Source organism: Eurosta solidaginis, chromosome 5 (genome assembly GCF_040869045.1).
Source record: "Eurosta solidaginis isolate ZX-2024a chromosome 5, ASM4086904v1, whole genome shotgun sequence".
In the NCBI taxonomy this organism is placed as follows: Eukaryota; Metazoa; Arthropoda; class Insecta; order Diptera; family Tephritidae; genus Eurosta; species Eurosta solidaginis.
The window spans coordinates 7,329,171-7,340,799 of record NC_090323.1 but is presented as its reverse complement, the minus strand read 5'-3'; positions in this window follow the sequence as shown (position 1 = coordinate 7,340,799).

Sequence of the window (11,629 nt, the reverse complement as noted above, 5' to 3'; positions counted from 1 at the left end):
TGGACGCCTTTTCGAAATATCGCCATTAGGGTGGGCCAGGTGTGACTCTAGAATGTTTGTACGATATGGGTATCAAACGAAAGCTGTTACTGAGCATTTTAAGAGGGAGTGGGCATTAGGTCTATAGGTGGACGCCTTTTCGAGATATCGCCATTAGGGTGGGCCAGGGGTGACTCTAGAATGTTTGTACGATATGGGTATCAAACGAAAGGTGTTACTGAGCATTTTAAGAGGGAGTGGACACTAGGTCTATAGGTGGACGCCTTTTCGAGATATCGCCATTAGGGTGGGCCAGGGGTGACTCTAGAATGTTTGTACGATATGGGTATCAAACGAAAGGTGTTACTGAGCATTTTAAGAGGGAGGGGGCATTAGGTCTATAGGTGGACGCCTTTTCGAGATATCGCCATTAGGGTGGGACAGGGGTGACTCTGGTATGTTTTTGTACGATATGGATATCAAATTAAAGGTATTAATGAGGGTTTTAAAAGCGAGTGGCCCTTAGATGTATATGTGAAGGCGTTCTCGCGATATCGACCAAAATGTGGACCAGGTGATCCAGAAAATCATCTGTCGGGTACTGCTAATTTATTTATATATGCAATACCACTAATAGTATTCCTGCCAAGATTCCAAGGGCTGTTGATTTCGCCTTGTAGAACTTTTTCATTTTCTTCTACTTAATATGGTAGGTGTCACACCCATTTTACAAAGTTTTTTCCAAAGCTATATTTTGCGTCAATAAACCAATCCAGTTACCATGTTTCATCACTTTTTTCGTATTTGGTATAGAATTATGGCATTTTTTTCATTTTTCGTAATTTTCGATATCGATAAAGTGGGCGTGGTTATGGTCAGATTTCGCCCATTTTTTATACCAAGAAAAAGTGAGCTCAGGTAAGTACGTGGGCTAAGTTTAGTAAAGATATATCGGATTTTGCTCAAGTTATTGTGTTAATGGCCGAGCGGAAGGACAGACGGTGGACTGTGTATAAAAACTGGGCGTGGCTTCCACCGATTTCGCCCATTTTCACAGAGAACAGTTAGCGTCATAGAATCTATGCTCTTACCAAATTTGAGAAGGATTGGTAAATTTTTGTTCGACTTATGGCAATAAAAGTATTCTAGACAAACTAAATGAAAATGGGCGGAGCCACGCCCATTTTGAAATTTTCTTTTATTTTTGTATTTTGTTGCATCATATCATTACTGGAGTTGAATTTTGACTTAATTTACTTATATACAGTAAAGATATTAAATTTTTTGTTAAAATTTGAATTAAAAATTTTTTTTTTTTTAAAAGTGGGCGTGTTCTTCATCCAATTTTGCTAATTTTTATTTAGCACATATAGAGTAATAGTAGTAACGTTCCTGCCAAATTTCATCATGATATCTTCAACGACTGCCAAATTACAGCTTGCAAAACTTTTAAATTACCTTCTTGTAAAAGTGGGCGGTGCCACGCCCATTGTCCAAAATCTTACTAATTTTCTATTCTGCGTCATAACGTCAACCCATCTACCAAGTTTCGTCGCTTTATCTGTCTTTTGTAATGAGTTATCGCACTTTTTCCGTTTTTCGAATTTTTCGATATCGAAAAAGTGGGCGTGGTTATAGTCCGATATCGTTCATTTTAAATAGCGACCTGAGATGAGTGCTCAGGAACCTACATACCAAATTTCATCAAGATACCTCAAAATTTACTCAAGTTATCGTGTTAACGGACGGACGGACGGACGGACGGACGGACGGACGGACATGGCTCAATCAAATTTTTTTTCGATCCTGATTATTTTGATATATGGAAGTCTATATCTATCTCGATTCCTTTATATATGTACAACCAACCGTTATCCAATCAAACTTAATATACTCTGTGAGCTCTGCTCAACTGAGTATAAATATTAGAATTGTGTCGAGTGTTGCCGTTTTGCTACAATTGTATCATTCTTGATACATTTTTTTTTTTTAAATTTAGTGATTTGATACATAGATCCTTTTTTTATTACGAAATGCCCTCTTTTTAATACATTTTGCTTATTTCTCTAAATGAATTTAAAATTTGCATAGGGACAATTAAAAATAAAACCAACAAAAAATATCAGTAACACTGAAAATAAGGTGGATTCCACAGGGAAAGAAACAAAAAACGTAGAAAAAGAAAGTTAATTGTAAAATATACACATCCATGCATAGATGCTTTCATTTAATTTGCAACTCCACTCATTTAGATCTTCAACGCCCAAAGCATATGAACGGCGTTTCAGTTTAAAGTAATTGGCTGGATGAACAAAATGGTAATGCATTTTGTGTATACTGCAGGAAAAGTATGTTCAATATATAAAAAATTTTGGGGAAATGTAGGTAATATAAAAAATGCAGAAAAATGTTCATTGTATAAAGACATTTTTAAATTTGCATCGAAAGTATTGAGTTTACCTCATAGCTCAGCAGCGGCTGAACGTATTTTTTCACAATTTAATTTGATAAAAATAAATATAAACAAGTAAGAACGGGACTGTCTTCGGCTGTGCCGAAGACTTCATACCTTTCATGAATGGGGCTGAACAATAATCTTATCCCGTTCGTAATCTCCGAATAATCGGATGTATAAGATAAGAAATATATAGTGAACAGATCTACATACCTTAACGATTTTTAAGATAAATATAAAATAAAAAACAGGTAGGTACTTTGTGTGAGGATGCAAAGTTTCAGGTTTTTTGTGGTCTGCGTGTAAAAACTATGACTACGAATCACGTATTTCAATAATATATGACGTAAACGTAACTATTTGGTGAATCTTGATGAATTTTGAAGCTTGTAGCCGTAAAAAAGGGGCAAAAATTAGAGTTTATATGGGGTATATAATATATATACCACCGATCTCTATGATTTTTTCAGACAATAATATATGCTATATACGTAAGGATATGGTGAAATTTGAAGCGTCTAGCTGTTAAAATGGGGAAGAAATTGCGCAAAGTTTCTTATCTGAACAATCGGTTGTATGAGATATATACTATATATACCACCGGTATCTATGATTTTCTCAGACAACAATATATGCTATACACGTAAGCATTTAGTGAAATTTGAACATATCTAAACGATTTTTAAGATAAATATAAAATAAAAAATAGGTAGGTAATCTGTGTGAGGATGCAAAGCTTCACGTTTTTTGTGGTCTGTATGTTAAAAATATGACTACGAATCACGTATTTCAAAAATATATGACGTAGACGTAACTATTTGATGAAATTTGATGAATTTTGAAGCTTCTAGCCGTAAAAAAGGGGCAAAAATGACAGTTTATATGAAGTATATAATATATATACCACCGATCTCAATGATTTTTTCAGACATCAGTATATGCTATACACGTAAGCATTTGGTGAAATTTGAAGCTTCTAGCTGTTAAAATGGGGCCGAAATCGTAAAAAAATATATATATACTATATATATATACTATATATACCATCATATATATATTATATATATCACCGATCTCTATGATTTTTTGACACAAGAATACATACTATATACGTAAGCAATCGGTGAAATTTGAAGCTTATAGCTGTTAAAATGGGGTAGAAATTGCGAAAAGTTTCTTATCTGAACAATCGGTTGTATGAGATATATACTATATATACAACCGATCTCTATGATTTTTTCAGACAACAATATATGCTATATACGTAAGCAATCGGTGAAATTTGAAGCTTATAGCTGTTAAAATGGGGTAGAAATTGCGAAAAGTTTCTTATCTGAATAATCGGTTGTATGAGATATATACACTATATACAACCGATCTCTATGATTTTTTCAGACAACAATATATGCTATATACGTAAGCAATTGGTGAAATTTGAAGCTTATAGCTGTTAAAATGGGGTAGAAATTGCGAAAAGTTTCTTATCTGAACAATCGGTTGTATGAGATATATACTATATATACAACCGATCTCTATGATTTTTTCAGACAACAATATATGCTATATACGTAAGTATTCGGTGAAACTTGAAGCTTCTAGCTGTTAAAATGGGGCTAAAATTTGCGAAAATATATATATATATATATATATATACTATATATATATATACTATATATACCACCATATATATACTATATATACCACCGATCTTTATGATTTTTTCAGACAACAATATATGCTATATACGTAAGCATTCGTTGAAATTTGAAGCCTCTAGCTCTTAAAATAGGGCAGTAACTACGAAAAGTTCCTTATCTGAACAATCGGTTGTGGGGGATATATACTATATATACGACCGATCTCATCAATTTTTTCAGGCAAAAATATGTGCAATATACGAAAGTATATGGTGCAGTTTGAAGCTTCAATCCGTTAAATTGGGTAAGATATTACAAAAATCCTCTTTTTCTGAAAAATCGGTTGTATGGAGGATATATGCTATAGTGGTCCGATCCGGTCGGTTCCGACAAATGTCTAATCGGACACCCAAATACACCCGCTCACCAAATTTTATCAAGATATCTCAAAAATTGAGGGACTAGTTTGCATACAAACAGACAGACGGACAGACGGACATGGCTAAATCAACTCAGCTCTTCAACCTGATTATTTCGGTATACTTAATGGTGGGTCTATCTATTTTCCTTTAAGGACTTACAATTTTCGGTTTCGTGACGAAATTAATATACCATTTCATTTTCATGAAAGGTATAAAAATAAGTATAATGTAGAAATGGCTAAAGCTGTTATGTTTGCGAAGCAAATTAAAAATGAATACGGGTAAGAAAATTTGTTAATTCTAGTTTTTTAAGTCTTCAGTTTTTGTGAAAAAATTAAAACCTTTATTTCATGAATTGTTTTTTGAAAAAATTTAATTTATATGTATACGTTTTTCTATGTACCTATGCATAAAAAAATTGCCTAATAACTCTGGATGTGTAAATTTGTGCAAATAATCAGAGGTTTTTCTTAGACAAATGATATATACATACAAATCAGTATGACGAAAAGCTAAGAAATTCGTTTGTATGTATGTAAATACGTGTGTTTATACACAGGGTGTATGTATGTATGCATTTCCATCAGGTTACATCTAAGTTTCCAAATTTTATATTTTTTTTATTTATTTAATTGCTGCCAAACATTGATACATTGTTTCAGAATCTGATTGCATTGATTTACATACACCACACAATTTTTTAATTAAAAATTTAATTTTACCAATTCAGTTATTAACCTTGCGCATGAAACACAATCAGCTATTATTTACACCCACTGTGCACGGTGTTGCAATATGTACTCCAAAATTGCTAAGAGTTATTAGATATAACTTGTAGGTTAATCAAGGACATTAAAAAAATGTTTTTTATTGTTCAATGAACTTGAAAATTTAACGTTTGAATGTTGTTTATGTCCATATATATGTATGTAAGTTAATATGCCATGTTCAAATAAGTACTTAGTAAATACATATGTTTTGTTATCATGCGGTCGAAATGCAGGTGACGGAGGTGAGCGTATCAAAAAAAAAAAAAACAAAAACAAACAAAACAAGTAAGGAAGGCTAAGTTCGGGTGTAATCGAACATTACATACTCAGCTGAGAGCTTAGCTGTGTTGGTTTCGTAAAATTTCGTAGATGGTTTATAGGTGGTTTTTAATTCCATATCACATACGTTTGGGAAATATCGACCAAATTGTAGACCAAGGGTGACGTTTTTTGACCGATTTTCCTTCATCCTTTGTCAAATAACGAAAATTTAGGAAAATTAACCTAAGGTAACCCTGGAATGTGTTTGTATGACATGGGTATTATCAAATGAAAGGTATTAAAGAGTATTTTAAAAGGGAGTGGGCATTAGTTCTATAGGTGGACGCCTTTTTCGAGATATCGCCATAATAGTCGACCAGAGGTGACTCTAGAATGTGTTTGTACGATATGGGTATCAAATTAGAGGCATTAATGATAGTTTTAAAAGGGAGTGACCCTTATTCTATATGTGAGGGTGTTTTCGATATATCGACCAAACTGTGGACCAGGGTGACCCAGGAACATCATATGTCGGGTATCGCTAATTTATTTATATATGTCATACCACGAACAGTATTCCTGCCAAGATTCCAAGGGCTTTTGGTTTCGCCCTGCAGAACTTTTTCATTTTCTTCTACTTAATATGGTAAGTGTCACATCCATTTTACAAAGTTGTTTCTAAAGTTATATTTTGCGTCCAAAAACCAATCCAATCATCATGTTTCATCCCTTTTTTCGTATTTGGTATAGAATTATGGCATTTTTTCATTTTTCGTAATTTTCAACATCGAAAAATTGGGCGTGGTCGTAGTCGGATTTCGCCCATTTTTAATACCAAGATAAAGTGAGTGCAGATAAGTACGTGAACTAAGCTTAGTAAAGATATGTATATCGATTATCGTGATAACGGCCGAGTGGAAGGACAGACGGTCGACTGTGTATAAAAACTGGACGTGGGTTTAACCGACTTCGCCCATTTTCACAGTACAGTTATCGTCATTGAAACGATACCCTTACCAAATTTCACAAGGATTGGTAAATTTTTGTTCGATTTATGGCATTAAAAGTATTCTAGACAAATTAAATGAAATTTTCTTTTATTTTTGTATTTTGTTGCACCATATCATTACTGGAGTTGAATTTTGACATAATTTACTTATATACTGTAAAGATATTAAATTTTTTGTTAAAATTGGACTTTGCAAATTTTTTTTTAAGTGGGCGTGTTCGTCATCCAATTTTGCTAATTTTTTTTAGAATACATACAGTAATAGGAGTAACGTTCCTGCCAAATTTCATCATGATATCTTCAACGACTGCCAAATTACAGCTTGCAAATCTTTTAAATTACCTTCTTTTAAAAGGGGGCGGTGCCACGCCCGTTGTCCAAAATTTTACTAATTTTCTATTCTGCGTCATAAGGTTAACCCACCTACCAAGTTTCATCGCTTTATCCGTCTTTGGTAATGAATTATCGCACTTTTTCGGTTTTTCGAAATTTTCGATATCGAAAAAGTGGACGTGTTTATAGTCCAATTTCGTTCATTTTAAATAGCGATCTGAGATGAATGCCCAGGAACTTACATACCAAATTTCATTAACCCATATATGCCCAGCGCCCAATTTTTAAAACGACTTGTATTTATAGGTTAATTAAAAAGCTAGCGAAGATATATCAGTATATTGTTCAGTTTGGTATTTTTGTAATAAGCGGCAACACCAGCACGAGCTCCGTTTTCAACATAACCTTAGTTTATTTATCAAAATAGTCAAGAGTGATTGGTGTTTTTTACAATTTACGATGTCGCGAAGTAATAAGTAAGTTTGTGTGGTTCTTTTTTAACAAATGGGATATTTTTGGTTTATGCTAATAGTTTTATCAATTTTAAATGCTAAACTAAAATAAACAAATGTGTATATTGTTTCTGTGAAGTTTTGTGAGCGATGTTTTGCGACGCCCCATTTTTGGGGCTCTGATCACAGCTGCTCACACGATTTTGCACAAACTTTTTAAGAAAATTTGTTTAGATTTAGTGGATATATCCACTCATTTGCGCTTTCTCTCGTTTGAATTTTTCATAATTTTATGGGATTCCGTAATCCATAATTCAGACTAACTGTTGCTGATATAATCGTCATATTAGACAATCATGATGATATTTTGGATGCTGCTGTCTACATTTGCCCTCCCGAAAATCACTTGTTAAGTGATGGAGATAGTGCCGAAGACGACGCTGTTGAAGGAGATTTGAACCATATGTCAGGAAATCAATTGCGAGCTGAAGGACAGCTACAGATAATTAGAAAATACGGTAGTGAATTGAAAAGAGAATATTTTGGGTGGCAAGATGAATCAGATTCGGATGACAGTGATGACAACGTTCCTCTATCACAACTAAAGCTTTGCTATCAAGACCAAGTAAAAAAGTTAAAGAAAAAACCACCTCTAGAGAGGGAATGGCAAAACAAAGACCTTCCAAAGCATGAAAAGCAAGTTTGGAGAAAGCCTGACTTTCTCAACGATTCTAGGAGCCCCGTAGAAGGGTTTGAACTATTTTACAATGATGAGCTGATAGATCTAATAGTGCTGAACTCAAAAAATGTTGCTGTTTACGAAGGAAACGATAAGTTTTATGTAACTCGCGAGGAAATATGCCTTGTACTGGCTACATTCTTATTGAGTAGGTATTGTTGTTATTCAAGATATCGAATGTTTTGGGATACCGGTGCTGATACCTATCATCCTGGCGTTGCTAATTCTATGCCTAGAGTACGGTTCGACCAAATTCTAAGATATATGCACGTAAGCGACAATACTTCATTAGATCCGAGTGATAAGTTTACAAAGATTCGGCCATTGTGGGATAAACTAAATGCCACTTCGACTTTCCGCGTTATGCGGATGTAAGTATTGATGAATCTATGATACCATATTACGGGCACCATAGTACTAAACAGCATATCCATGGAAAACCGATTCGATTTGGTTACAAGATTTGGTGTATGGTAACTCGACTTGGATATCTGATTCAAGCTAAACCTTATCAAGGAGCCTCCACTGGCAATACTAATCCCGACTTAGGAGTTGGTGGGTCCGTCGTTGCAAATTTAATTTCCAAGCTACCAGACGGATTCAAAGTTCACGTTTATATCGATAACTGTTTTACGTCTCACCGTTTGCTAACGGTATTGAGGGAATCTGGGAATCAGGAGACTGGAACAATTCGAGCAAATGGTATTGAAAAAGCTCCTCTGGAGTCTCCTCAAAACATGAAATCGAAACCCAGGGGCAGCTATCACCAAATTATTGATAATAAGTCAGGTATAACGCTGGTCCGTTATAACGATAACAACCTTGTTGCTATAGCCTCCTCTTGCGAAGGAGTACAACCTATTGGATCGGCACAACGATGGTCAAGCCGTCAAAAAAAAACAAGATTGTTATTTCACAACCACTATGTATTCAGCAGTACAACAGATATATGGGCGGGACTGACCGATTAGATCAGAGTGTGAGATGTTATCGAATTAGCATAAATCGTAAAAAGTGGTACTGGCAGCTATTGATGTGGCCTTTGAACGTTACCATGAACAACGCTTTTCAGCTTTATAAATTATCTCCGGATGGTGAACAGAATCGTCCATTAGATTACCTGGCATTCATAAGAGTTATAACTACCACCTATCTTGGTAATTATTTTCATGTACTTATTTTATGTTTGTATTCTCGATATATTCTTGTTTGTTTAGGAAAATACTCCAATCCACGCACATTGGGCCGTCCCTTGAAACCCATTTATAGAAAACGAAGAGTTCCAGATGGTGTTCGACTTGATGGCAAAACCCACATAAATATATCTAGTGCAAGCCAAGTAAGATGTGCGGAATGCCATAAAAATACCACCAAAAAGTGTAGAAAATGTGATGTTGGCTGTCACACCAACTGTTTTGAGTCTTTTCATTCTTAACTTCTTTCATATTTAACTAACTCAAATTTTTAAAAGTGAAATCTGTGCTGAATTGTTAACTTTCCCTAATAAAACAAAAGTAATATTTTTTTTAAACTCAGCTACTTAATAGATTTTTATTGCTCTCTGGCATGACCAGCGCCCCAATTTTGGGGCGGTAATTTTCTCAAAATCAGCAACAGATATGAATGAAATTCCAAAGAACTCAGATATTGGGGTCCCTTAGCACACGAATGTTGCATAATACACTTCAAATTTTAGTTTAAAAAGTTGGGATTATATGGGTTAAGATACCTCAAAATTTACTCAAGTTATCGTGTTTACGGACGGACGAACATGGCTAAATGAATTTCGTTTTTCGCCCAGATCATTTTGATATATAAAAGTCTATATCTATCTCGATTAGTTTATGCCGTTACGGGGTACCGTTATGCGAACAAAATTAATATACTCTGTGAGCTCTGCTCAGCTGAGTATAAAAACAGTTTGGAAATGCTCTTATCAAGTTAGAAGAGCAGGTTTGGTTTCATTTTTTTTAGTTTTTTTATAATTTTTTTTTATTTTTGTTCGCCGTATTTTAGTTTATTATAGTAGGTGTATTTTATTACACATTTCTTCTACATTCTTAATTATTATACTTCATAGCACCTACTTCATTTCATTATTTTAATTTTATTGTCTTTACTTTTTATAAATTTTTATTTTAATAAAAATGTCATGATTTTTATATGTATGTAAATAAGAATGTGTACATTCACACATACATACAAACGTATATATGTATGTACTTTGGCCCTCATATGTCTATTCTCTTTATTATACGTTTTCAAAGTCAAATTGCGAAATCGGCATCAACAATTACGTGTAGAGAACACGTTTAAATACAATGAACAAATAGTAAAGAGTGTCCCAATAAAGCACTTTATAGATATTTTATTATGTTATCAATTTGTTGTCGAAGTGTTAGCTGTTTCTTTATCAAAGGATTATGGATTAAAATAGGATTATGGGCTTAAACGAGGCAACTATTTGCTATCGAAGTGTTATAAATTAGCTATCGATAACAAAGCTTATCAATCACTTACCAATCTTTATCAACGAGTGATCGGTACGATATAGAAAAGTTATCGATTATTTTTCCGTAAGCCTTCAAAAAAGTATCGGTTTGATATCAAAAATATATCGATATTTTATCGAAAAGACATTGCTTTTTTAGCGAATAGTTATCGATTTTTCAGAAAGTTTATTGATGGGTTATCAAAAAGTTATCCATTTTTATTAAAAAATTATCAATTTGATATCGAAAAGTTATCAATATATTACTGGAGTGCTAAATTTTTGTTATGAAACAGATACCTATAAAAAATAAAATCGATGGCACAACTTCAACTCGTCGATAACAAGCCAATAAGTCTACGATAACAATTCGCTACTTCAATCCCTGGTGAGCTATATTTTACTTAAAAAATAAGTTTTCTAGGCGTACTCCTGTATGTTTACACATCGAGCTTCACGATTACTTGGTTCTCACATCTTTATTTTTGTTATGAAACAGATACCTATAAAAAATAAAATCGATGGCACAACTTCAACTCGTCGATAACAAGCCAATAAGTCTACGATAACAATTCGCTACTTCAATCCCTGGTGAGCTATATTTTACTTAAAAAATAAGTTTTCTAGGCGTACTCCTGTATGTTTACACATCGAGCTTCACGATTACTTGGTTCTCACATCTTTTTTTTTTTATAAACGTGGAGAACGTCAGTATTATTATTATTATTAGACCTCGATGCACTGCGACCTTAATTTAGATGTGCTTGATATTTCAGCCGATTACTATATATAGAGGCTTGTCATGTATTTAAGTAGGTACCTCTTCAGGTTTTTTACACCATATCGCGAAGTGATTAAGAGCCACGCCACCTATATGGAAAAGTCTCTACCTTGCCAGAGCGATGCATTCGCAGTAAATGTGATCCGGTATTTTATCCTCCAGCTTACAAAAGCGAAAGATTTGTGCATTATCTAGGTGACATCGCAGACTACAGTTCCCCGTATAGTACCTAGTGCTAGTTTGTAGGTACTCTATGCTTAGGTTAATAAGTTGTTGGGAGTGTGAACAATTTGGCCCGCC